The sequence below is a fragment of the Bubalus kerabau genome, chromosome 16 (genome assembly GCF_029407905.1).
Source record: "Bubalus kerabau isolate K-KA32 ecotype Philippines breed swamp buffalo chromosome 16, PCC_UOA_SB_1v2, whole genome shotgun sequence".
NCBI classification, from domain to species: Eukaryota; Metazoa; Chordata; class Mammalia; order Artiodactyla; family Bovidae; genus Bubalus; species Bubalus kerabau.
The window spans coordinates 4,251,306-4,277,361 of NC_073639.1; the positions used below are offsets into that span (position 1 = coordinate 4,251,306).

The 26,056-nt window shown below is 38.3% G+C and overlaps 1 pseudogene; it reads right to left on the reverse strand.

Moving 5' to 3' along the window:
- Positions 1-1,860: 1,860 nt before the first annotated feature.
- Positions 1,861-25,674, reverse strand: LOC129630291 (olfactory receptor 10AG1-like; annotated as a pseudogene).
- Between the last annotated feature and the right edge of the window lie 382 nt (positions 25,675-26,056).

The following is a 26,056-nucleotide window of genomic DNA, read 5'->3' on the forward strand; positions in this document are numbered from 1 at the left end:
ATAAAAAAGAATGAAATAATACCTTTCACAGCAACATCGATTGACCTGGAGATTATCATATTAAATGAACCAAGTTAGAGAAAGACAAATATCCAAATATGGTATGATATCATTTATATGTGGAACCTAAAAAAATGATACAAATGAACTTATTTACAGAACAAAGAGACTCACAAGCATAGAAAACAAATTTATAGTTACCAAAGGGGAAAAAGGGTAGGGGGACAAATTTGGAGTTTATGAGTAGCAGATACAAACTATTATTTACAAAATTGATTACCAGCAAGGTCCTACTATGTGTGTGTGTGTGTGTGTGTGTGTGCATGCACATGCGTGCATGTGTATATACACACAAGGAACTATATTTAATATCCTATGTTGTTGCTGTTCAGTCACTCAGCTGTGTCCAACTCTGATCCATGGACTGCAGCATGCCAGGCTTCCCTGTCCTTTACCATCTCCCAGAGTTTGCTTAAACTCAAGTCCATCAAGTCTGTGATGCCATCCAACCATCTCTGATGCCCCCTTCTTCTCTTAACCTCAATCATTCCCAGCATCAGGGTCTTCTCCAATGAGTCGTCTCTTCCCAACTGTTGGCCAAAGTATTGTAGCTTCAGCTTCATAATCAGTTCTTCCAACAAATATTCAGCATTGACTTAGTTTAGGATTGACTGGTTTGATCTCTTTGCAGGCCAAAAGACTCTCAAGAGTCTTCTTGAGTACCACAATTAAAAGGCATCAATTATTCAGCAGCTAGCCTTCTTTCTGGTCCAACTCTCTCATCCATACATGACTACTGGAAAAACCATAGCTTTGACTATATGGACCTTTATCAGCAGAGTGATGTCTTTGCTTTTTAATACTTTGTCTAGGTTTGCCATAGCTTTCTTTCCAAGAAGCAAGCATCTTTTAATTTCATAGCTTCAGTTCACCATCTGCAGCGAGGAAAATAAGGATATCTTAAAGCAAATAATTATAGACAGAATGTTAAAAGGCATATTCAGAGCAAATCACCCAGTTAAAAATAAGATTTTTGAGCCTGAATAAGTGGTCAAAACCAGAGAATCAAATTTGGGAAGGCTTTCTTTGCTTCTTATGTAAAAGGAAATCTCTAAAGGAGTGATCTTGTATGCAAGAGGTCGATGAGTCAGCCATTGCTGGAAAATCTCTTTTCCACCCTTTATCAATCAGAATAATGGCTTTCCTAGAAAACAGTACATTCTTCTCATGCAGGTAGTATGTTATGACATGAAATCTATATTCATAAACCAGTATCTGAAGATGCCCTACCAGAATATATGGAAAATTGGAAAACCTTCCTCAAATTAAAGGCAACAAATGGTCTTTGCTTCTTCCCATTGTTCTGTGCAGTCAGCAGAGGTACAACTGCCAATGAGTTGACATTTTATGTCTCGAATGTGATGTCATAATTTTTGCTCAAACACTCATCTTTTAATGGGACTATCAACACCAGGCCTGCTATACCATGCTGTTAGTCTTTCAATCTAATAAAGCTGATTTGATATCTATTAGTTTCCAGGCTATATATTGGGACTAGAGAAAGAAAGCTGAATAATCTCATTGGAAAAAGAAAATGTAGGCAATATTCTGGAAAATTAAAAACCAACAACAGTCACAAGGCCCATTAATGAATGCTATGTGTTATATCAGAGATTTCAATACCCTGAATAGAGTTTGGTATTACTTTTCTATTTAAAATGACATCAGACTTTGTGTGATATAAAAATAAGAGATCGTTTACCTAAAATATTAAATCATATATAATGGGAAAATAACAGAAATTATTGAGTAGAGACTGTAATGAATAAGAAACAAATTTTATGAATTAATATTTTTAAATCACAGTACAATCAATTTCAGTAGGAATTTTCTCAGTGCCACAATAACATCTTTGTTTCTCAGATGATATACCATAGGGTTAAACATCAGTGTGGCAATGGTATAAAAAAGAGAAACTTGTCCATTCCTATCAAATGACTGGACTTGGTCTTAAATATGTAATGGGTCCTGATCTAAAGAATAAAGCCGCAATCATGAGATCAGAAGAGCAGGTGGAGAAAGCCTTGGCTCGCCCAGTGTCTGAAGGCAGCTTTAAGATGGTCTCAACTATTCTCATGAAAGAACCAAGAATTAACATAAAAGGAATAGTGACAACTAGAATAGCAACTACATAAACAAATATCTCAATCATAAAAGTGTCCCCATAGGCAAGCTTTAGCACTGGACGTACATCACAGAAGAAGTGATTCAACTGGTTAGGGCCACAGAAGGGTAGAGAGAAGATCTGGTAGGTAAATCCTAAGTACGTAGGAATTCCACTGACCCAACTGCCAGCAGCCAGTTAGACACACAGCCTGCTGTTCATGAGGAAAGGGTACAACAGTGGGTTGCCAATGGCGACATACCTGTCATAAGCCATTGAAATCAGAAGAAGGCACTCAGTGACCCCAAACACCAGAAAGAAATACATTTGAGCAGCACAGGCCAGCAAGGATATATTTCTAGATTGTCTACAAAGATCTGTTAATAACCCGGTGACAGTGACTGATACATAACATATTTCCAAGGAAGAAAAATTCCCTAGGAAAAAAAAAAAATGTGAGTCTGGAGGGAAGGATCCATCTTGGTTATTATAATAATGAGACTATTTCCCATTAGAATAATCATATACATGATCAAAAAAAGAGAAATCTTTGAAGATCAAGAATATCAGAGAAACCAAGCAAGTTGAAATCCACCAATGTAGTCTGGTTCAACTCTGGTGGATTTTACCCTCTGGATCCCATCTGTGAATAAAATGTTTAGAGTCACTCAGATGCACCATGTCCAGCAGCAAAATGGGACAAAATAAATCAATGATTTCAAATCAACTCACATGATAGCTATCCATTCTTTGTTTGTATTTTTGTTAATAAATCAAATCCAGTATTCTAAAATACCACAATGTGAAAATAGAAAATAATTCTTAGACTCTTTCTTTTGGCTCACATTAAAGATTATGGGTTTATGAGTAACAGTAAAACAGACAACAACAAAAACAAAAAATAAGTTGTGTGGCCTATTTTCAGGATAAGAATTGCTGTAGGTAACGGGTGGCATTTTCTTCTGGAAAATGCTTCTCTTTTCTGATCAGTTTGGTTTCTATTATCTTTTTATTCGTATTTTTCTGCCTTGGGCGTCCTAATTTTCAATTCTTGTATGTGTTTTTTTTTTTTTTTCATGTTTTCTTTGATGTTTCTCTTGTGAGCTGCATCTCGGATAACCAAAGGGCGGTGTGATCACTAAGACTCCACTGCCAGACCCAGTTCAGCACCACCCTCTCCCACCACCACCATTCTCCAGACCACTCTGTAAGAAAGAGACTTAAACTTTCATCAGAAAAATAAGAAATATGTTCTTGTCATCATCATGCAAATTCCATGTGATATACTACAGAAGTTTATAGTACAAATAAAACATCATAGCAAGTCATATGTTCACTTGAAATTTAGAATATGAAGTAAGTAAGAATTTGAGGTAATGTGTCCTCAACCTCATTATGGCTGGCCCCCAACAATCTTAACAACTCTACTTATATTTTACATGTTGGGCCTTGAAAGGTAATTAGATAATTTTGAGGTCTTTAGCAGTAATTGAATAAGAAATAGGGAAAAAATGGGTAAAAAAATTGATCATAGCAGTCACAGACCTGACAACAGACAAATGCAAACTCAACTTTTGCATATTTTTCTACCTCTAGATATATATTTATAAATATGCATGTATACTTATGAAAATACATAAATATTGTGAATATGTAGCATGTATCATAGACATGTAAATATCATGTAATATCCATTTAAAATATCTATGCCTGAATAATTATCAGAAAGCAAGTGCTAAATGCAGTATCTCACTCACTGTCATAAAATGAGAGTCTGATTTCTTGTGGTTACAGCCTGCATATTTCAAGTTCAGGAGGTTTATCTCATTAATGAATTTGACTGAAATGAACTTTTTTTCTTTTTTTCATTCCTTAATTATAAAAAATATACTACTATAAAATAAGCTGGTTAAAATACTTGCTGCTTACCTTTTTTTAATTGTGAAGAAGTAACTATGTTTTTCTCTTTTATAATGAATATTGCCCTATGTAACATATATGTCTGGTTTGAATTATTCAAGCAATTAATTCAATCCCTATTATTTTCCCCTGAAGCTCATACCTTGCTTAAATCAATCAGTGCAGTTAAATAGAAATCGTCTGTTTTTACTGTGGAGACATCTCTTCATGACAAACTGCATTTTTAAACTCAATAAACTGTTTATTAAGACAACTTAAGAAATAATCACAGCCTCCTCTGAGTCAGTTAGTGTTGCACCAGTTTCTCTCTCTATGAAATATGGTCTGAGGAGCACTAGCTACCTGCCAATGCCACTTTACATGTCTCCAAGTGCTCTGTATCTTTGGAGAGTAGGATAATTGTCCTTCTAGGAAAGGCTGTTTAAGATACTCACAGTCTTAAATTTGGGCAGTATCTATCGATGCATTCAGTGCAATATTTATTTATTATTAAAATACCATTCCTTAACCACACAGAGTAGAATTTGGAAATTAGATGAGTTTCTAATTTGTTTATGAGTTAAGGTCCTCACTTCACACCACATATAGAATTAATCTATAGTTGAAAGTTACATATGTAAGAGAGATTTTAGTGTTAATTTTTGCACTATGAATCTTTGCTAAACTATGTAAAATAATTCATGCATTCAGCCTTTATTTATTGAACTATTCAGTAAACCTAACCATATCAGTTAGATTAACCGTAACTCAATGAAGTACCACAGTCTTGTCTAACTCAGTGAAACTATGAGCCATGATGTTTAGGGCCACCCAAGATGGATGGATCATGGTGGAGAGTTCTGAAAAAATGTGGTCCACTGGAGAAGGGAATGGCAAACCACTTCAGTATTCTTATCTAGAGAGCCCCATGAACAGTATGAAATGGCAGAAAGATAGGACACTGAAAGATGAACTCCCCATGATGGAAGGTGCTCAATATATTACTGGAGATCAGTGGAGAAATGAAGAGATGGAGCCAAAGTAAAAAGAATACCCAGTTTTGGATGTGACTGGTGATGGAAACAAGTGCCAATGCTATAAAAAGCAATATTGCATATGAACCTGGAATGTTAAGTCCATGTATCAAGGCAAATTGGAGGTGGTCAAACAGGAGATGACATAAGTGAATGTCAACATTTTAGGAATCAGCAAACTAAAATGGACTTGAATTGGTGAATTTAACTCAGATGAACATTATGTCTACTACTAGGGCCAAGAATCTTTTAGAAGACTGAACAGCTATCATAGTCAACAAAAGAGTCCAAAATGCAGTACTTGGATGCAATCTCAAAATGGCAGAATGATCTCTGTTCATTTCAGAGACAAACTACTCAATATCACGGTAATCTATGCCTATGCCCCAACCAGTAACGCTGAAGAAGCTGAAGTTGAAAGGTTCAGTGAAGACTTACAAGACCTTTTAGAACTAACACTGAAAAAAGATGTCCTTTTCATTATAGGGAACTGGAATGCAAAAGTAGGAAGTCAAGACACACCTGACATAACAGAGAAATTTGGCCTTGGAGTATGGAATGAAGCAGGGCAAAGGTAATAGGTTTTGCCAAGAGAACGCACTGGTCACAGCAAATACCCTCTTCCAACAAAACAAGAGAAGACTCTACACATGGACATCACCAGATGGTCAACACTGAAATGAGATTGATTATATTATTTGCAGGCGAAGATGGAGAAGCTCTATACAGTCAGCAAAAACAAGACCAGGAGCTGACTGTGGCTCAGATCATGAACTCCTTATTGCCAAAATAAATTGAAGAAATTCAGACTTAAATTGAAGAAAGTAGGGAAAACCACTAGACCATTCAGGTATGACCTAAATCAAATCCCTTATGATTATACAGTGGAAGTGAGAAATAGATTTAAGGGACTAGATCTGATAGACAGAATGCCTGATGAACTATGGGCAGAAGTTCGTGACATTGTACAAGAGACAGGGATCAAGCCCATCCCCATGGAAAAGAAATGCAAAAAGCAAAATGGCTGCCTGAGGAGGCCTTACAAATAGCTGTGAAAAGATGGGAAGCAAAAAGCAAAGGAGAAAAGGAAAGATATTCCCATCTGAATACAAAATTCCAAAGAATAGCAAGGAGAGGTAAGAAAGCCTTCCTCGGTGGTCAGTGCAAAGAAATAGAGGAAAACAATCGAATGGGAAATGTTAAGGACCTATTCAAGAAAATTGGAGATACCAAGGGAACATTTGATGCAACGATTGGCTCAATAAAGGACAGAAATGGTATGGAACTAACAGAAGCAGAGACTATTAAGAAGAGGTGGCAAGAATACACAGAAGAACTGTACAAAAAACATCATGACACAGATAATCACAATGATGTGATCACTCACCTAGAACCAGACACCCTGGAATGGGGTGTCAAGGGGCCTTAGGAAGCATAACTACGAACAGATCTAGTGCAGGTGATGGAATTCCAGTTGAGCTATTTCAAATCCTGAAAAATGATGCTGTGAAAGTTCTGCACTCAATATGCCAGCAAATTTGGAAAACTCAGCAGTGGCCACAGGACTGGAAAAGGTCAGTTTTCATTCCAATCCCAAAGAAAGGCAATGCCAAAGAATGCTCAAACTACCACACAATTGCACTCATCTCACACGTTAGTAAAGTAATGCTCAAAATTCTCCAAGCCAGCCTTCAGCAATATGTGAACCGTGAGCTTCCACATGTTCAAGCTGGTTTTATAAAAGACAAAGGAACCAGAGATCAAGTTGCCAACATCTGTTGAATCATTGAAAAGGCAAGAGAGTTTCAGAAAAACATCTATTACTGCCTTATTGACTATGCCAAAGCCTTTGACTGTGTGGATCACAATAAACTGTGGAAAATTCTGAAAGAGATGGGAATACCAGACCACCTGACCTGCCTCTTGAGAAATCTGTATGCGGGTCAGGAAGCAACAGTTAGAACTGGATATGGAACAACAGACTGGTTCCAAATAGGAAAAGGACTACGTCAAGGCTGTATATGTTACTCTGCTTATTTAACTTATATGCAGAGCACATTATGAGAAACACTGGCTGGAAGAAGCACAGGCTGAAATAAAGATTGCTGGAGAAATATCAATAACCTCAGATATGCAGATGACACCACCCTTATGGCAGAAAGTGAAAAAGAACTCAAAAGCCTCTTGATTAAAGTGGAAGAGGACAGTGAAAAAGTTGGCTTAAAGCTCAGCATTCAGAAAACTAAGATCATGGCATCTGGTCCCATTGCTTCATGGAAAATAGATGGGGAAACAGTGGAAACAGTGTCAGACTTTATTTTTCCGGGCTCTAAAATCACTGCCGATGGTGTTTGCAGCCATGAAATTAAAAGACGCTTACTCCTTGGAAGGAAATTTATGACCAACCTAGATGGCATATTAAAAAGCAGAGATATTACTTTGCCAACAAAGGTCCATCTAGTCAAGGCTATGGTTTTTCCAGTGGTTATGTATGGATGTGAGAGTTGGACTGTGAAGAAAGCTGAGAGCCAAAGAATTTATGCTTTTGAACTGAGGTGATGGAGAAGACTCTTGAGAGTCCCTTGGACTGCAAGGAGATCCAACCAGTCCATCCTAAAGGAGCTCAGTCCTGGGTGTTCATTGGAAGGAATGATGCTAAAGCTGAATCTCCAATACTTTGGCTACCTCATGCAAAGAGTTGACTCTTTGGAAAAGCCCTTGATGCTGGGCAGGATTGAGGGCTCTGGAGAAGGGGACCTCAGAGGATGAGTTGGTTGGATGGCATCACCAACTTGATGGACATGAGTTTGAGTAAAATCTGGGAGCTGGTGATGGACAGGGAGGCCTGGCATGCTGTTATTCATGGGGTCACATAGAGTCAGATACACTGAGTGACTGAACTGAACTGAGCAGGCAAATTTGGCCTTGGAATACAGAATGCAGCAGGGCAAATGCTAATAGAGTTTTGCCAAAAGATCGCACTGGTCATAGCAAACACCCTCTATCAACAACACAAGAAAAGACTCTACACACAGACATCACCTGATGGTCAACACAGAAATCATATTGATTATATTCTTTGCTGTCAAAGATAGAGAAACTCTATACAGTCAGCAAAAGCAAGACCAGGAGCTGACTATGGCTCAGACCATAAAATCCTTATTGCCAAATTCAGACTTAAATTGAAGAAAGTAGGGAAAACCATTAGGCTATTCAGGTATGACCTAAATCAAATCCCTTACAATTATGCACTGGAAGTGACAAATAGTTTTAAGGAACTAGATCTGATAGAGTTCCTGATGTACTGTGGACAGTGATCTGTGACATTGTACAGGAAACATGGATCAAGACCATCCCCAAGACCATGACCAAGTGGGCTTTATCCCAGGGATGCAAGGATTCTTCAATATCCGCAAATCAATCAATGTAATACACCACATTAACAAATTGAAAAATAAAAACCATATGATTATCTCAATAGATGCAGAGAAAGCCTTTGACAAAATTCAACATCCATTTATGATCAAAACTCTCCAGAAAGCAGGAATAGAAGGAACATACCTCAACATAATCAAAGCTATATATGACAAACCCACAGCAAACATTATCCTCAATGGTGAAAAATTGAAAGCATTTCCTCTAAAGTCAGGAACAAGACAAGGGTGCCCACTTTCACCATTACTATTCAACATAGTTTTGGAAGTTTTGGCCACAGCAATCAGAGCAGAAAAAGAAATAAAAGGAATCCAAATTGGAAAAGAAGAAGTAAAGCTCTCACTGTTTGCAGATGACATGATCCTCTACATAGAAAACCCTAAAGACTCCACCAGAAAATTACTAGAACTAATCAATGACTATAGTAAAGTTGCAGGATATAAAATCAACACACAGAAATCCCTTGCATTCCTATACACTAATAATGAGAAAACAGAAAGAGAAATTAAGGAAACAATTCCATTCACCATTGCAACGGAAAGAATAAAATACTTAGGAATATATCTACCTAAAGAATCTAAAGACCTATATATAGAAAACTATAAAACACTGGTGAAAGAAATCAAAGAGGACACTAACAGATGGAGAAATATACCATGTTCATGGATTGGAAGAATCAATGTAGTGAAAATGAGTATACTACCCAAAGCAATCTATAGATTCAATGCAATCCCTATCAAGCTACCAACAGCATTCTTCACAGAGCTAGAACAAATAATTTCACAATTTGTATGGAAAAACAAAAAACCTCGAATAGCCAAAGCGATCTTGAGAAAGAAGAATGGAACTGGAGGAATCAACCTACCTGACTTCAGGCTCTACTACAAAGCCACAGTTATCAAGACAGTATGGTACTGGCACAAAGACAGAAATATAGATCAATGGAACAAAATAGAAAGCCCAGAGATAAATCCACGCACATATGGACACCTTATCTTCGACAAAGGAGGCAAGAATATACAATGGATTAAAGACAATCTCTTTAACAAGTGGTGCTGGGAACTCTGGTCAACCACTTGTAAAAGAATGAAACTAGAACACTTTCTAACACCATACACAAAAATAAACTCAAAATGGATTAAAGATCTAAACGTAAGACCAGAAACTATAAAACTCCTAGAGGAGAACATAGGCAAAACACTCTCTGACATACATCACAGCAGGATCCTCTATGACCCACCTCCCAGAATATTGGAAATAAAAGCAAAAATAAACAAATGGGACCTAATTAACCTTAAAAGCTTCTGCACATCAAAGGAAACTATTAGCAAGGTGAAAAGACAGCCTTCAGAATGGGAGAAGATAATAGCAAATGAAGCAACTGACAAACAACTAATCTCGAGAATATACAAGCAACTCCTACAGCTCAACTCCAGAAAAATAAATGACCCAATCAAAAAATGGGCCAAAGAACTAAATAGACATTTCTCCAAAGAAGACATAAAGATGGCTAACAAACACATGAAAAGATGCTCAACATCACTCATTATCAGAGAAATGCAAATCAAAACCACTATGAGGTACCATTTCACGCCAGTCAGAAAGGCTGCAATCCAAAAGTCTACAAGTAATAAATGCTGGAGAGGGTGTGGAGAAAAGGGAACCCTCTTACACTGTTGGTGGGAATGCAAACTAGTGCAGCCACTATGGAGAACAGTGTGGAGATTCCTTAAAAAACTGGAAATAGACATGCCTTATGATCCAGCAATCCCACTGCTGGGCATACACACTGAGAAAACCAGAAGGGAAAGAGACACGAGTACCCCAATGTTCATCGCAGCACTGTTTATAATAGCCAGGACATGGAAGCAACCTAGATGTCCATCAGCAGATGAATGGATAAGAAAGCTGTGGTACATATACACAATGGAGTATTATTCAGCCTTTAAAAAGAATACATTTGAATCAGTTCTAATGAGGTGGATGAAACTGGAGCCTATTATACAGAGTGAAGTAAGCCAGAAAGAAAAACACCAATACAGTATACTAACACATATATATGGAATTTAGAAAGATGGTAACAATAACCCTGTGTACGAGACAGCAAAAGAGACACTGATGTATAGAACAGTCTTATGGACTCTGTGGGAGAGGGAGAGGGTGGGAAGATTTGGGAGAATGGCATTGAAACATGTAAATATCATGTATGAAATGAGTTGCCAGTCCAGGTTCGATGCACGATACTGGATGCTTGGGGCTGGTGCACTGGGACGACCCAGAGGGATGGAATGGGGAGGGAGGAGGGAGGAGGGTTCAGGATGGGGAACACATGTATACCTGTGGCGGATTCATTTTGATATTTGGCAAATCTAATACAGTTATGTAAAGTTTAAAAATAAAATAAAATTAAAAAAAAAAAAAAGAAAAAAAAAAAAAAGACCATCCCCAAGAAAAAGAAATGCAAACAAAACAAAACAAAATGGCTGTTGGAGGAGGCCTTACAAATAGCTGTGAAGAGAAGTGAAACGCAAAGCCGCAAAGGAAAATTATATCCATTAAAATGCATAGTTCCAAAGAATAGCAAGGAGAGGTAAGAAAGCCTTCCTCAGTGGTCAATGCAAAGAAATAGAGGAAAACAATGGAATGGGAAAGTTTAGGGATCTCTTCAAGAAAATTGGAGATACCAAGGGAACATTTCATGCAACGATGGGCTCAATAAAGGACAGAAATGGTATGGACCTAACAGAAGCAGAGGATATTAAGAAGAGGTGGCAAGAACACACAGAAGAACTGTACAAAAAACATCTTCATGACACAGATAATCACGATGATGTGATCACTCACCTAGAGCCAGACATCCTGGAATGGGAAGTCAAGTTGTCCTTAGGAAGCATCACTATGAACAAAGCTAGTGGAGGTGATGGAATTCCAGTTGAGCTATTTCAAATCCTAAAAGATGATGCTGTGACAGAGCTGCACTCAATATGCCAGCAAATTTGGAAAGTTAGCTGTGGCCACAAGACTGGAAAAGGTCAGTTTTCATTCCTATCCCAAAGAAAGGTAATGCTAAAGAATGCTCAAACTACCGCACAATTGCACTCATCTCACACGCTAGTAAAGTAATGCTCAAAACTCTCCAAGCCAGGCTTCAACGGTGCATGAATTGTGGACTTCCAGATGTTCAAGCTTTATTTAGAAAGTGCAGAGGAACCAGAGATCAAATTGCTAACATCCACTGGATCATTGAAAAAAACCAGAGAGTTCCAGAAAAACATCTGTTTCTGCTTTATTGACTATGTCATAGCCTTTGACTGTGTGGATCACAATAAACTGTGGAAAAATCTTAAAGATATGGGACTATCAGACCACGTGAGCTGCCTCTTGAGAAATCTGTATGCACATCAGGAAGCAACAGTTAGAACTCAACTTGGAACAACAGACTGAGTCCAAATAGGAAGAGGAGTACATCAAGACTGTATATTCTCACCTTGCTTATTTAACTTATATGTAGATTACATCATGAGAAATCCTGGGCTGGATGAAGCCCAAGCTGGAATCAAGATTTCCAGGAGAAATATCAATAACGTCAGATAGGCAGATGACACAACCCTTATGGCAGAAAGTGAGGAAGAGCTAAAGAGCCTCCTGATGAAAATAAAAGAGAATGGAAAAGTTGGCTTAAAGCTCAACATTCAGAAAGATCATGGCATCCGGTCCCATCACTTCATGGCAAATAGATGGGGAAACAGTGGCTGACTTAATTTTGGAGGGGGCTCCAAAATCACCTCAGATGGTCACTGCAGCCATGAAATCTAAAGACACCTACTCTTTGGAAGGAAAGTTATGACAACCTGGACAGCATATTAAAAAGCAAAGTCATTACTTTGTTGACAAAGGTCTGTCTGGTCAAGGCTATGGTTTTTCCAGTAGTCATGTATGGATGCGAGAGTTGGACCATAAAGAAAGCTGAGTACCAAAGAATTTATGCTTTTGAACTGTGGTGTTGGAGAAGATTCTTGAGAGTTCCTTGGACTGCAATGAGATCAAACCTGTCCATCCTAAAGGAGATCAGTCCTGGGTGTTCATTGGAAGGACTGATGCTGAAGCTGAAGCTCCAATGCTTTGGCCACCTAATGCAAAGAGCTGACTCATTTGAAAAGATCCTGATGCTGGGCAAGATTGAAGGCAGGAGGATAAGGGGGTGACAGAGTATGAGATGGTTGGATGCCATCCCCTCCACGATGACATGAATTTGAGTCAACTCCGGGAGTTGGTGATGGACAGGGAGGCCTGGCATGCTGCAGTCCATGGGTTCGCAAAGAGTTGGACACAACTGAGCGACTGAAGTGAACTGAACTGAACCATATCAGGTGCTGCAGTATACTCTTCAGGATGCACAGGCAATTTTGTATCCTATAAATTGACCAGTGTCTGACTGACAATCACCTAGTCATCTCTTTGGTGGAGCTGGAATGCCACACTCTATGTATTAATAAAGGAACCCATTATTCCTGCATGTAAAATTAAACATTTTTACTGTATTGTTATTGTATATAACTTATTTAGTTTGACCTTTATTATTTCCCTGATACCTGAGGCCATAAGAATCTGCATGCAATGCAGGAGCCCTGGGTTCAGTCCATGTGTTAGGAAGATCCCCTGGTGAAGGGAATGGCTACCCACTCCATTATTCTTCCCTGAAGAATTCCACGGACAGAGAAGCCCAGTGAGCTACAGTTCATGGGGTCAAAAGTGTCAGACATGACTGAGTGATTAACATTTTAATTTTCACCATATCATATTTTAATATTTATCCCATAATTTGAATTTCTTGTCAAAAACTCTTTGAATCTAGGGTTTTTGTCCTTTCTATTGATGCACATGCAGCTCTAAGTGTGGATACATACACAAGGAACACTCTGGGTCTTTTTAAGAACCCAATAATTTATACCTGCATGTTTGAATTTTTGGTGGTGGTAGTTTACTTGCTAAATCATGTCTGACTCTTGAGACCCCGTGGACTGTAGCCTGCCAGGGTCCTCTGTCCATGGGATTTTCCAGTCAAGGATACTGGAGTGGGTTGCCATTTCTTCCTCCAGGGGATCTTCCCAACCCAGGAATGGAACCCTGGTCTCCTGCATTGCAGGCAGATTTTTTACCGACTGAGCTACAAAGGAAGCCCTTTGAAATTTTACCAGTCACTAATCACTTATAATGTGTACTCTTCCATTGTTAGTAGTGAGGAAAATGTCTGAGAGATGTTATGATGGAAGAACCCAATACACTTTAATGCACATAAGAGTGGAAGCAGGGGGGAGGAGCCAAGATGGCGGAGGAGTAGGACGGGGAGAACACTTTCTCCCCCACAAATTCATCAAAAGAGCATTTAAACGTCGAGTAAATTCCACAAAACAACTTCTGAATGCCGGCAGAGGACATCAGGCACCCAGAAAAGCAGCCCAACTCTTCGAAAGGAGGTAGGAAAAAATATAAAAGACAAAAAAAGAGACAAAAGAGGGAGGGACGGAGTTCCTTCCCGGGAAGGGAGTCTTAAAAAGAGAGAAGTTTCCAAACACCAGGAAACCCTCTCACTGCCGAATCTGTGCTGAGCTTTGGAAGCACAGAGGGCAACATAAAAGGGAGGGGAAAAAAAAATAAACAATTAAAAATCGCGGATTGTGAGCCCTACGGTAACTCCCCCAGCGGAGAAGCAGCGCAGACGCCTGCACACGGCATTAGCAAGCGGGGGCTGGGCAGGGAAGTGCGGCACGGGCTGTGTCCCTTAGAGTAAGAATCGGGCCGAATGTCCTGAGCGCTATCTGAGCGAAATAATTTGGGCTAGCAAACCAGACTGTGGAATATCTACCACGCGAAAAGCCAGCCCTAACCTAAGACACCGCCAGGCCCGCGCACAGAACAAAGGACTGAACAGAGATAGCCGGCTGCAGACCTTCCCCCTCCGGTGACAGGCAGCCAGAGCCGGAAGGGGGCAATCGCAGCCCCAGAGAGACACTATCTATAAAACTGTAAGCAGGCTTCTTTGCTAACTAAAACTTCTTGGGGGTCTGGACGGTCAACATCTGCCTGAGAAGGTGCGCCGGTTTTACACCCAGATAACCGAGTGGCGGGGAGGCGATAAGTCGCAGCATTGGCGCCCGCCAAACACCTCATCACCTGAGCTGCTCGACCTGGGAAGAACACAAAACGCAGGCCCAATCGAGTCTGCACCTCTGAGGATTACCCGAGTGCCTGAACCTGAGCGGCTTGGACCTGGGAGCTCAGTCCAGGGCCGGCCTCTGATTGTTCCCGGCGGAACAACCTAGAGCCCAAGCAGTGTGGGCAGGGAGGTTACACGCGCCGTGAGCGGGGGCAGACCCAGTGTGGCCGAGGCACTGCGAGCGCACGCCAGTGTTATCTGTTTGCAGCATCCCTCCCTCCCTCCCCACAGCGCGGCTGAACAAGTGAGCCTAAATTAAAAAAAAAAAAAAAAATAGGGTCCTCCACCGTCCCCTTTGTGTCAGGGCGGGAACCAGACACTGAAGAGACCAGCAAACAGAAGAAGCTATAACAGAGGGAAATGCCTTGGAAGCTACAGGCTATAGATTAAAACCCTGTGGTTACTACGGATTACATAGGAAGGGGCCTATAGATCTTGAGAAATATAAGTCTGACTAAGGAACTGCCAAAAATGAACTGAACCCACAATACTCACAACAAAACCAGAGAAAGACCTAGATATATTTTTACTATTTTTACGATCAATCTTTCTTTCTTTTTTTTTTTAATTAAAAAAAAAATTTTTTTAAGTCCTCTATTGTCCTTTAATTTTCACTTTTATAACTATTACTTTGCAAAAAAAAAAAAAAAAGACCCTATTTTTTTTTTCTTCTTCAGCAAACTTCATATATATATTTTATAATTTTTTGACCGTGGTTTTTTTTTTTTTTTTTTTTCTTTTTTCTTTTTCTTCTTTTCTTTAACATTGCATTTTTGAAATTCCAAACTCCACTCTAGATTTTTAATTTTAGCCTTTTGATATATGTTATCAATTTTGTACCTATAGTTTTTTTCATAATTGCTGTGACTTTTTTTTTCCTCTGTTTCTTTCTCTTCTTCTTTTATATAACATCTTATATCTGCAATTCCAAACTCTACTCAAGATTTTTAATTTATGCTTTTTGGTATTTGATATCAATTCTGTACCTGTATTTTCTTTATAATTTTTGCGACATTGTTTTTGTTGGTTTGTTTGTTTTCTCTCTTTATTTCTCTTCTTCTTTTTTTTTTTTTTTTTTTAACGTTGTATTTTTGAAATTCCAAACTCTACTCTAGATTTTTAATTTTTGCTTTTTGGTATTAGTTATCAATTTTGTACCTGTAGTTTCTTTATTACTTTCACGACCTTGTTTGTTTTTCTTTGTTCGTTTTTTCTCTCTTTCTTTTCCTTCTCCTTTTCATTAACATCGCATTTTTGAAATTCCAAACTCTACTCTAGATTTCTAATTTTTGCTTTTATGTATTTGTTACCAATTTTGTACCTTTAAGAACCCAATCTTCAGGACCCATTTTTCACTAGTGTACGAGATTACTGGCTTGACTGCTCTCTCTCCCTTTGGACTCTCCATTTTCTCCACCAGGTCACCTGTATCTCCTCCCTAACCCCTCTCTACTCTACCCAACTCTGTGAATTTCTGTGTGTTCCAGACGGTGGAGAACACTTAAGGAACTGATTACTGGCTGGATCTGTGTCCCTCCTTTTCATTCCCCCCTTTTATCCTTCTGGCCACCTCTGTCTCCTGCCTCCTTCTTCTCTTCCCTGTATAACTCCATGAACATCTCTGAGCGGTCCAGTTGTGGAGTGCACATAAGGAAGTGACTACTGGCTAGCCCACTCTCTCCACTATTGATTCCACCTCATCTCATTTGGGTCACCTCTAACTCCCTCCTCCCTCTTCTCTTCTCCATGTAACGCTGTGAACCTCTCTGAGTGACCCTCACAGTAGAGAAACTTTACATCTTTAACGTAGATGTTTTATCAGCGGTGCTGTATAGAAGGAGAAGTTTTGAAACTACTGTAAAATTAAGATCGATAACTGGAAGTAGGAGGCTTAAGTCCAATCCCTGACTCCAGGGAACTCCTGACTCCAAGGAACATTAATTGACAGGAGCTCATCAAACGCCTCCATACCGACACTGAAACCAAGCACCACACAAGGGCCAACAAGTTCCAGGGAAAGACATAACAAGCAAATTCTCCAGCAACAAAGGAACACAGCCCTGAGCTTCAAGATACAGGCTGCCCAAAGTCACCCCAAAACCATAGACATCTCATAACTCATTACTGGACATTTCATTACACTCCAGAGAGAAGAAATACAGCTCCATCCACCAGAACATCAACACAAGCTTCCCTAACCAGGAAACCTTGACAAGCCACCTGTACAAACCCACACACAGCGAGGAAACGCCACAATAAAGAGAACTCCACAAACTGCCAGAATACAGAAAGGACACCCCAAACTCAGCAATTTAAACAAGATGAAGAGACAGAGGAATACCCAGCAGATAAAGGAACAGGATAAATGCCCACCAAACCAAACAAAAGAGGAAGAGATAGGGAATCTACCTGAAAAAGAATTCCGAATAATGATAGTGAAATTGATCCAAAATCTTGAAATTAAAATGGAATCACAGATAAATAGCCTGGAGGCAAGGATTGAGAAGATGCAAGAAAGGTTTAACAAGGACTTAGAAGAAATAAAAAAGAGTCAATATATAATGAATAATGCAATAAGTGAAATTAAAAACACTCTGGAGGCAACAAATAGTAGAATAACAGAGGCAGAAGATAGGATTAGTGAATTAGAAGATAGAATGGTAGAAATAAATGAATCAGAGAGGATAAAAGAAAAACGAATTAAAAGAAATGAGGACAATCTCAGAGACCTCCAGGACAATATTAAATGCTACAACATTCGAATCATAGGGGTCCCAGAAGAAGAAGACAAAAAGAAAGACCATGAGAAAATACTTGAGGAGATAATAGTTGAAAACTTCCCTAAAATGGGGAAGGAAATAATCACCCAAGTCCAAGAAACCCAGAGAGTCCCAAACAGGATAAACCCAAGGCGAAACACCCCAAGACACATAGTAATCAAATTAACAAAGATCAAACACAAAGAACAAATATTAAAAGCAGCAAGGGAAAAACAACAAATAACACACAAGGGAATTCCCATAAGGATAACAGCTGATCTTTCAATAGAAACTCTTCAAGCCAGGAGGGAATGGCAAGGCATACTTAAAATGATGAAAGAAAATAACCTACAGCCCAGATTATTGTACCCAGCAAGGATCTCATTCAAGTATGAAGGAGAAATCAAAAGCTTTTCAGACAAGCAAAAGCTGAGAGAATTCTGCACCACCAAACCAGCTCTCCAACAAATACTAAAGGATATTCTCTAGACAGGAAACACAAAAATTGTGTATAAATTCGAACCCAAAACAATAAAGTAAATGGCAATGGGGTCATACTTATCAGTAATTACCTTAAACGTAAATGGGTTGAATGCCCCAACCAAAAGACAAAGACTGGCTGAATGGATACAAAAACAAGACCCCTGCATATGTTGTCTACAAGAGACCCACCTCAAAACAGGGGACACATACAGACTGAAAGTGAAGGGCTGGAAAAAGATTTTCCATGCGAATAGGGACCAAAAGAAAGCAGGAGTAGCAATACTCATATCAGATAAAATAGACTTTAAAACAAAGACTGTGAAAAGAGACAAAGATGGTCACTACATAATGATCAAAGGATCAATCCAAGAAGAAGATATAACAATTATAAATATATATGCACCCAACACGCGAGCACCGCAGTATGTAAGACAAATGCTAACAAGTATGAAAGAAGAAATTAACAATAACACAATAATAGTGGGAGACTTTAATACCCCACTCACACCTATGGATAGATCAACTAAACAGAAAATTAACAAGGAAACACAAACTTTAAATGATACAATAGACCAGTTAGACCTAATTGATATCTATAGGACATTTCATCCCAAAACAATGAATTTCACCTTCTTCTCAAGCGCACATGGAACCTTCTCCAGGATAGATCACATCCTGGGCCATAAAGCTAGCCTTGGTAAATTCAAAAAAATAGAAATCATTCCAAGCATCTTTTCTGACCACAATGCAGTAAGATTAGATCTCAATTACAGGAGAAAAACTATTAAAAAATCCAACATATGGAGGCTGAACAACACGCTGCTGAATAACCAACAAATCACAGAAGAAATCAAAAAAGAAATCAAAATTTGCATAGAAACGAATGAAAATGAAAACACAACAACCCAAAACCTGTGGGACATGGTAAAAGCAGTCCTAAGGGGAAAGTTCATAGCAATACAGGCACACCTCAAGAAACAAGAAAAAAGTCAAATAAATAACCTAACTCTACACCTAAAGCAACTAGAAAAGGAAGAAATGAAGAACCCCAGGGTTAGTAGAAGGAAAGAAATCTTAAAAATTAGAGCAGAAATAAATGCAAAAGAAACAAAAGAGACCATAGCAAAAATCAACAAAACCAAAAGCTGGTTCTTTGAAACGATAAATAAAATTGACAAACCATTAGCCAGACTCATCAAGAAACAAAGGGAGAAAAATCAAATCAATAAAATTAGAAATGAAAATGGAGAGATCACAACAGACAACTCAGAAATACAAAGGATCATAAGAGACTACTATCAACAATTATATGCCAATAAAATGGACAACGAGGAAGAAATGGACAAATTCTTAGAAAAGTACAACTTTCCAAAACTCGATCAGGAAGAAATAGAAAATCTTAACAGACCCATCACAAGCACGGAAATTGAAACTGTAATAAAAAATCTTCCAGCAAACAAAAGCCCAGGTCCAGATGGCTTCACAGCTGAATTCTACCAAAAATTTAGAGAAGAGCTAACACCTAGCCTGCTCAAACTCTTCCAGAAAATTGCAGAGGATGGTAAACTTCCAAACTCATTCTATGAGGCCACCATCACCCTAATACCAAAACCTGACAAAGACCCCACAAAAAAAGAAAACTACAGGCCAATATCACTGATGAACATAGATGCAAAAATCCTTAACAAAATTCTAGCAATCAGAATCCAACAACATATTAAAAAGATCATACACCATGACCAAGTGGGCTTTATCCCAGGGATGCAAGGATTCTTCAATATCCGCAAATCAATCAATGTAATACACCACATTAACAAATTGAAAAATAAAAACCATATGATTATCTCAATAGATGCAGGGAAAGCCTTTGACAAAATTCAACATCCATTTATGATCAAAACTCTCCAGAAAGCAGGAATAGAAGGAACATACCTCAACATAATCAAAGCTATATATGACAAACCCACAGCAAACATTATCCTCAATGGTGAAAAATTGAAAGCATTTCCTCTAAAGTCAGGAACAAGACAAGGGTGCCCACTTTCACCATTACTATTCAACATAGTTTTGGAAGTTTTGGCCACAGCAATCAGAGCAGAAAAAGAAATAAAAGGAATCCAAATTGGAAAAGAAGAAGTAAAGCTCTCACTGTTTGCAGATGACATGATCCTCTACATAGAAAACCCTAAAGACTCCACCAGAAAATTACTAGAACTAATCAATGACTATAGTAAAGTTGAAGGATATAAAATCAACACCCAGAAATCCCTTGCATTCCTATACACTAATAATGAGAAAACAGAAAGAGAAATTAAGGAAACAATTCCATTCACCATTGCAACGGAAAGAATAAAATACTTAGGAATATATCTACCTAAAGAATCTAAAGACCTATATATAGAAAACTATAAAACACTGGTGAAAGAAATCAAAGAGGACACTAACAGATGGAGAAATATACCATGTTCATGGATTGGAAGAATCAATATAGTGAAAATGAATATACTACCCAAAGCAATCTATAGATTCAATGCAATCCCTATCAAGCTACCAACAGCATTCTTCACAGAGCTAGAACAAATAATTTCACAATTTGTATGGAAAAACAAAAAACCTCGAATAGCCAAAGCGATCTTGAGAAAGAAGAATGGAACTGGAGGAATCAACCTACCTGACTTCAGGCTCTACTACAAAGCCACAGTTATCAAGACAGTATGGTACTGGCACAAAGACAGAAATATAGATCAATGGAACAAAATAGAAAGCCCAGAGATAAATCCACGCACATATGGACACCTTATCTTCGACAAAGGAGGCAAGAATATACAATGGATTAAAGACAATCTCTTTAACAAGTGGTGCTGGGAACTCTGGTCAACCACTTGTAAAAGAATGAAACTAGAACACTTTCTAACACCATACACAAAAATAAACTCAAAATGGATTAAAGATCTAAACGTAAGACCAGAAACTATAAAACTCCTAGAGGAGAACATAGGCAAAACACTCTCTGACATACATCACAGCAGGATCCTCTATGACCCACCTCCCAGAATATTGGAAATAAAAGCAAAAATAAACAAATGGGACCTAATTAACCTTAAAAGCTTCTGCACATCAAAGGAAACTATTAGCAAGGTGAAAAGACAGCCTTCAGAATGGGAGAAGATAATAGCAAATGAAGCAACTGACAAACAACTAATCTCGAGAATATACAAGCAACTCCTACAGCTCAACTCCAGAAAAATAAATGACCCAATCAAAAAATGGGCCAAAGAACTAAATAGACATTTCTCCAAAGAAGACATACAGATGGCTAACAAACACATGAAAAGATGCTCAACATCACTCATTATCAGAGAAATGCAAATCAAAACCACTATGAGGTACCATTTCACACCAGTCAGAATGGCTGCAATCCAAAAGTCTACAAGTAATAAATGCTGGAGAGGGTGTGGAGAAAAGGGAACCCTCTTACACTGTTGGTGGGAATGCAAACTAGTACAGCCACTATGGAGAACAGTGTGGAGATTCCTTAAAAAACTGGAAATAGACATGCCTTATGATCCAGCAATCCCACTGCTGGGCATACACACTGAGAAAACCAGAAGGGAAAGAGACACGAGTACCCCAATGTTCATCGCAGCACTGTTTATAATAGCCAGGACATGGAAGCAACCTAGATGTCCATCAGCAGATGAATGGATAAGAAAGCTGTGGTACATATACACAATGGAGTATTATTCAGCCATTAAAAAGAATACATTTGAATCAGTTCTAATGAGGTGGATGAAACTGGAGCCTATTATACAGAGTGAAGTAAGCCAGAAAGAAAAACACCAATACAGTATACTAACGCATATATATGGAATTTAGAAAGATGGTAACAATAACCCTGTGTACGAGACAGCAAAAGAGACACTGATGTATAGAACAGTCTTATGGACTCTGTGGGAGAGGGAGAGGGTGGGAAGATTTGGGAGAATGGCATTGAAACATGTAAAATATCATGTATGAAATGAGTTGCCGCCAGGTTCGATGCACGATACTGGATGCTTGGGGCTGGTACACTGGGACGACCCAGAGGGATGGAATGGGGAGGGAGGAGGGAGGAGGGTTCAGGATGGGGAACACATGTAAACCTGTGGCGGATTCATTTTGATATTTGTCAAATCTAATACAGTTATGTAAAGTTTAAAAATAAAATAAAATTTCAAAAAAAAAAAATATGTAACTGAGAGGAAAAAAAGCTCAAAAGCTTAAAAAAAAAAAAAAAAAAAAAAAAAGAGTGGAAGCAGAGAGACCACTTAAGATGTGGTTGCAATAATCTATGTAGAAAATTAGGGTTGATGTGGTATGTATATTGTGAGAAATGGTCACAATGTTTACTTACAGTTTCCTTCCAAATATGTTCCTCTGTTTTCATTCTCAATTTTATCATACATAAAATCAACCACAAGAGAAAATATGATGAGTTTATAATTCTTCATCTATTTTATCTACATAAGTCAGTTTTATGCTTACTTTTTCTTCTAAATATTAATTTCACTCATTTCCTTCTATTTTTATGGGAACTTTTAAAATTTATATCTTTGTATACTTTTTATATTGAAATATGCCTTATAAAACTTTATTTTTGGTACTTCTTCACTTTCATCAATCTCTTTTTATTCAAAGACAGTATTTTTTCTGTGAGGTAGATAAAATCATGCCATTTTTCTCCTTAATTCCCTTCACTGTCTCTTCTTGGTTCTCATGATTGTATCATGTACCATGAAAGAGACTGAAATACCACTAACAAATGCAATTCTCCTTCATTTACCTTTTTCCATAGTAGCCCAAGTGTGTTTCCAGTTTCTCTTCCCACTTGCATGACTCAGTTCTTGGCAATGAAATAGGAAAGGAAAGAACACATTCATAATAACCCCAGAAACCATGGAATTTACCAGTGTCAAAGCCACCTGACCCTGAATGATTGTTAACAGTGGTGTTGTACACTGGAGAAGACATGAGTTTGAGAAAACTCTGGGAGATAGTGAAGGACAGGGAAGCGTGGTGTGCTGCAGGCCATGGGGTCACAAAGATTTGGACACGAGTGACAGACTGAACAACAGCAACACAGTGAGCTTCACCCTAAACCCCAGATATTGTCTTGGAATACCCCTCTTTAGAACCTTCAGGTCTTAGAATTGTAGGAGTTTCCTATCTTTGTCATAGTTTAACCAATTAGTGTAGAGACATTGTTTTTGTTCTCCTCTCCCTCTGCATAAATTATCTCAGAACATTCTTCACCCTTACCCTCCCGTTTCACATGGTCATTATATACCACATGACTGCACTCACCTGGCCACACGTTACTGATTCCACACAGCCTGTTATACCAAACAGTTCAACCAGAACATTTCCTGCAACTGTTTGAATAAGAACCTAGAGGAAATTTTTCTGTCTTTGCCTCTGTAGTTGTAATGTTTTTACACTTGGGAATTGAATTCTATTTCCCCCTCCGTATTGAATGGGCAAAACTTGAGCTCTGATATCAGGGACATTAAGCAGAATCATGCATATATGTAACAGATCTATGTATTTTAATCTCTCTTGTTTTCCTTTACTAGTGAGTTAATGATTGACACATACAACACAACCATAGTTAATAAATTATATTTTAAAATTTTGTTTTTTTACAATGCAAGCTTTAAATGATGAGACAATTTCAGGAGATTGACTGTTTTGAACCCCCATCTATTAGCTCAGAATTTTTGCCATGCTCATCATCAGATTGATCTCTTGTTTGCAAAATTTGAAATCCCGCGGCCAATAATTACTACATTGCTTTAGTAACAAATCTAAGGAGAATAATATTTATTATATAACTAAAATATCCCAAGGACTATTTTGAGACTTTAAGGTGGTGGGTGGGCACATGCAATGTTTCTATTTTAGGACTAATATTACATTTAAAGAGAATTTGAGCATTTTCCCACCAAAGCTATAAATTGTATCACACATTAGCAAAAAATGACCACATTTTTGTTTTCTGATGCCACAGTTCTATTTGTCATGTATTCCATATAGTTTTAGTAAAATTATTTGCCTTAAGATTGTTCCTATAAAGATATACATATATGTCCAATAAAGCTATATCTTTGCAATAAAACTGCATTTTGCATTAAAGTTATGTGTACATTAATCTCTACAGATTGAATATTCTCACCTCAATTCAATTATTTCATATTAGAATATTTTCTGTACACCTAACCATTTACATTTTACCTTTTGGACATCATAAATTTCCATCTCTGTCCATTGAAATGTGATTATGAATTAATATACTATGTTTAATTTAATTTGAGCAGTATGAAGTGAAATAAGATTATTTCTTCACTTAATCTCAGTACTAACCTTTACCTAATTATTGCTTACAAAATGTATGATTTTCAGTTTTCAGTAGACCCATGAAAATTCTGTTGTGAAATTTCTGTTTAACAAACTAAATTTTAAAAAATCATCATTATATATTAATATCAAACACTTTCTGCATATTTTTTGCCTAAATTCAGGGCTCTGTTTCTTAGTAATATCCCCCTTTTTGGTTATTTATTTGGATCCATGTGATTATTGAATATGTATTATGTCATTCCTCCCAACTTGTTTACTTACTTTTTTCCAGCTTTTCCAAACTGTGACGTTCCCAGGTATAACAAGCCTGATTTATCTGACCTAAACCTGGAATATGGGAGACCCAGGTTCGATCCCTGGGTCAGGAAGATCCCCTGGAGAAGGAAATGGCAACCCACTCTAGTACTCTTGCTCTTGCCTGGAGAATCCCATGGAGGGAGCAGCCTGGTAGGCTAAGTCCATGGGGTCGCAAGAGTCAGACAGGACTGAGCGACTTCACTTCAAACACTAATTAATATAGAGCAAAACAAAGCCAAAGGCATAGGTTTCAAACTTCACTACTTTCAGTGAATAAATTATTCATAAACAGTTGAATAAGGCAAAACATGGATTGACAACTGTATATTTGGAAAAGGTGGTAACATTAAACATTCAAATGAGATAAAAGACTTGGAAAATTAGACAGGCAGGAAGTAGTATAGAGTATAGCAAACAGGCACAAACAGGCATAAAGGCAGTGGTGGCAGTTTAGTCTCTAAGTCATGTCCAACTCTTGTGACCCCATGGACTGTAGACTCCCAGGTTCCTCTGTCCATGGGGTTCTCCAGGCAAGAATACTGGAGCGGGTTGCCATTTCCTTCTCCAGGGGATCTGCCAGACCCAGGGACTGAACTCAGGTCTCTTGAATTGTAGGCAGATTCTTTATCAATTGAGCTATGCTGCTGCTGCTGCTAAGTCGCTTCAGTCGTGTCTGATTCTGTGCAACCCCATAGATGGCAGCCCACCAGGCTCCCCCGTCCCTGGGATTCTCCAGGCAAGAACACTGGAGTGGGTTGCCATTTCCTTCTCCAATGCATGAGAGGGAAAAGTGAAAGTGAAGTCGCTCAGTCATGTGTAGACAGCACGGATGACTATGTGAATGCTCTTCAGACCACAGAGGGCTGTGGACGCTTGACCTGAATGACCTTTTGTGACAGGTAATGATCTGTTCTGCCACATCCCAGATGACTTGAGCATCACAGCTTCTATCAGGCGCAACTGTAGCAGAAAGAGCAAAGGAAGGGCCATGGAGAATTTCCCTTCAAAAATTATATGTGAGTTGATCTTTTTAGCAAGCCCTGAACCACACTAACTTTACTCCAGAGTTCTACTAAGCCAATTCCCATTCCACCTTCATATTAATGGTTAGCTTTAATATTATGATTGATTTTGATTATTTATTGTTAATGATAGATTTCCATAATATGTGTGTTACATCCATTCAATGTCAACATCTACGGGCAGAGCTACTTAAACTCTGGTGTAGCTGAATGTGTGTGAGGTGGCTTTGAGTGTATAAATCATCTGGAAGACAGAAAGTGAGAGAAGAATAGAAAATTTTGAGAAGGAAAGAAGGCAATAGAAGAAAAACTATTGTAAGTGGTGCATTCTAATCAGAGAACAGTTTTCT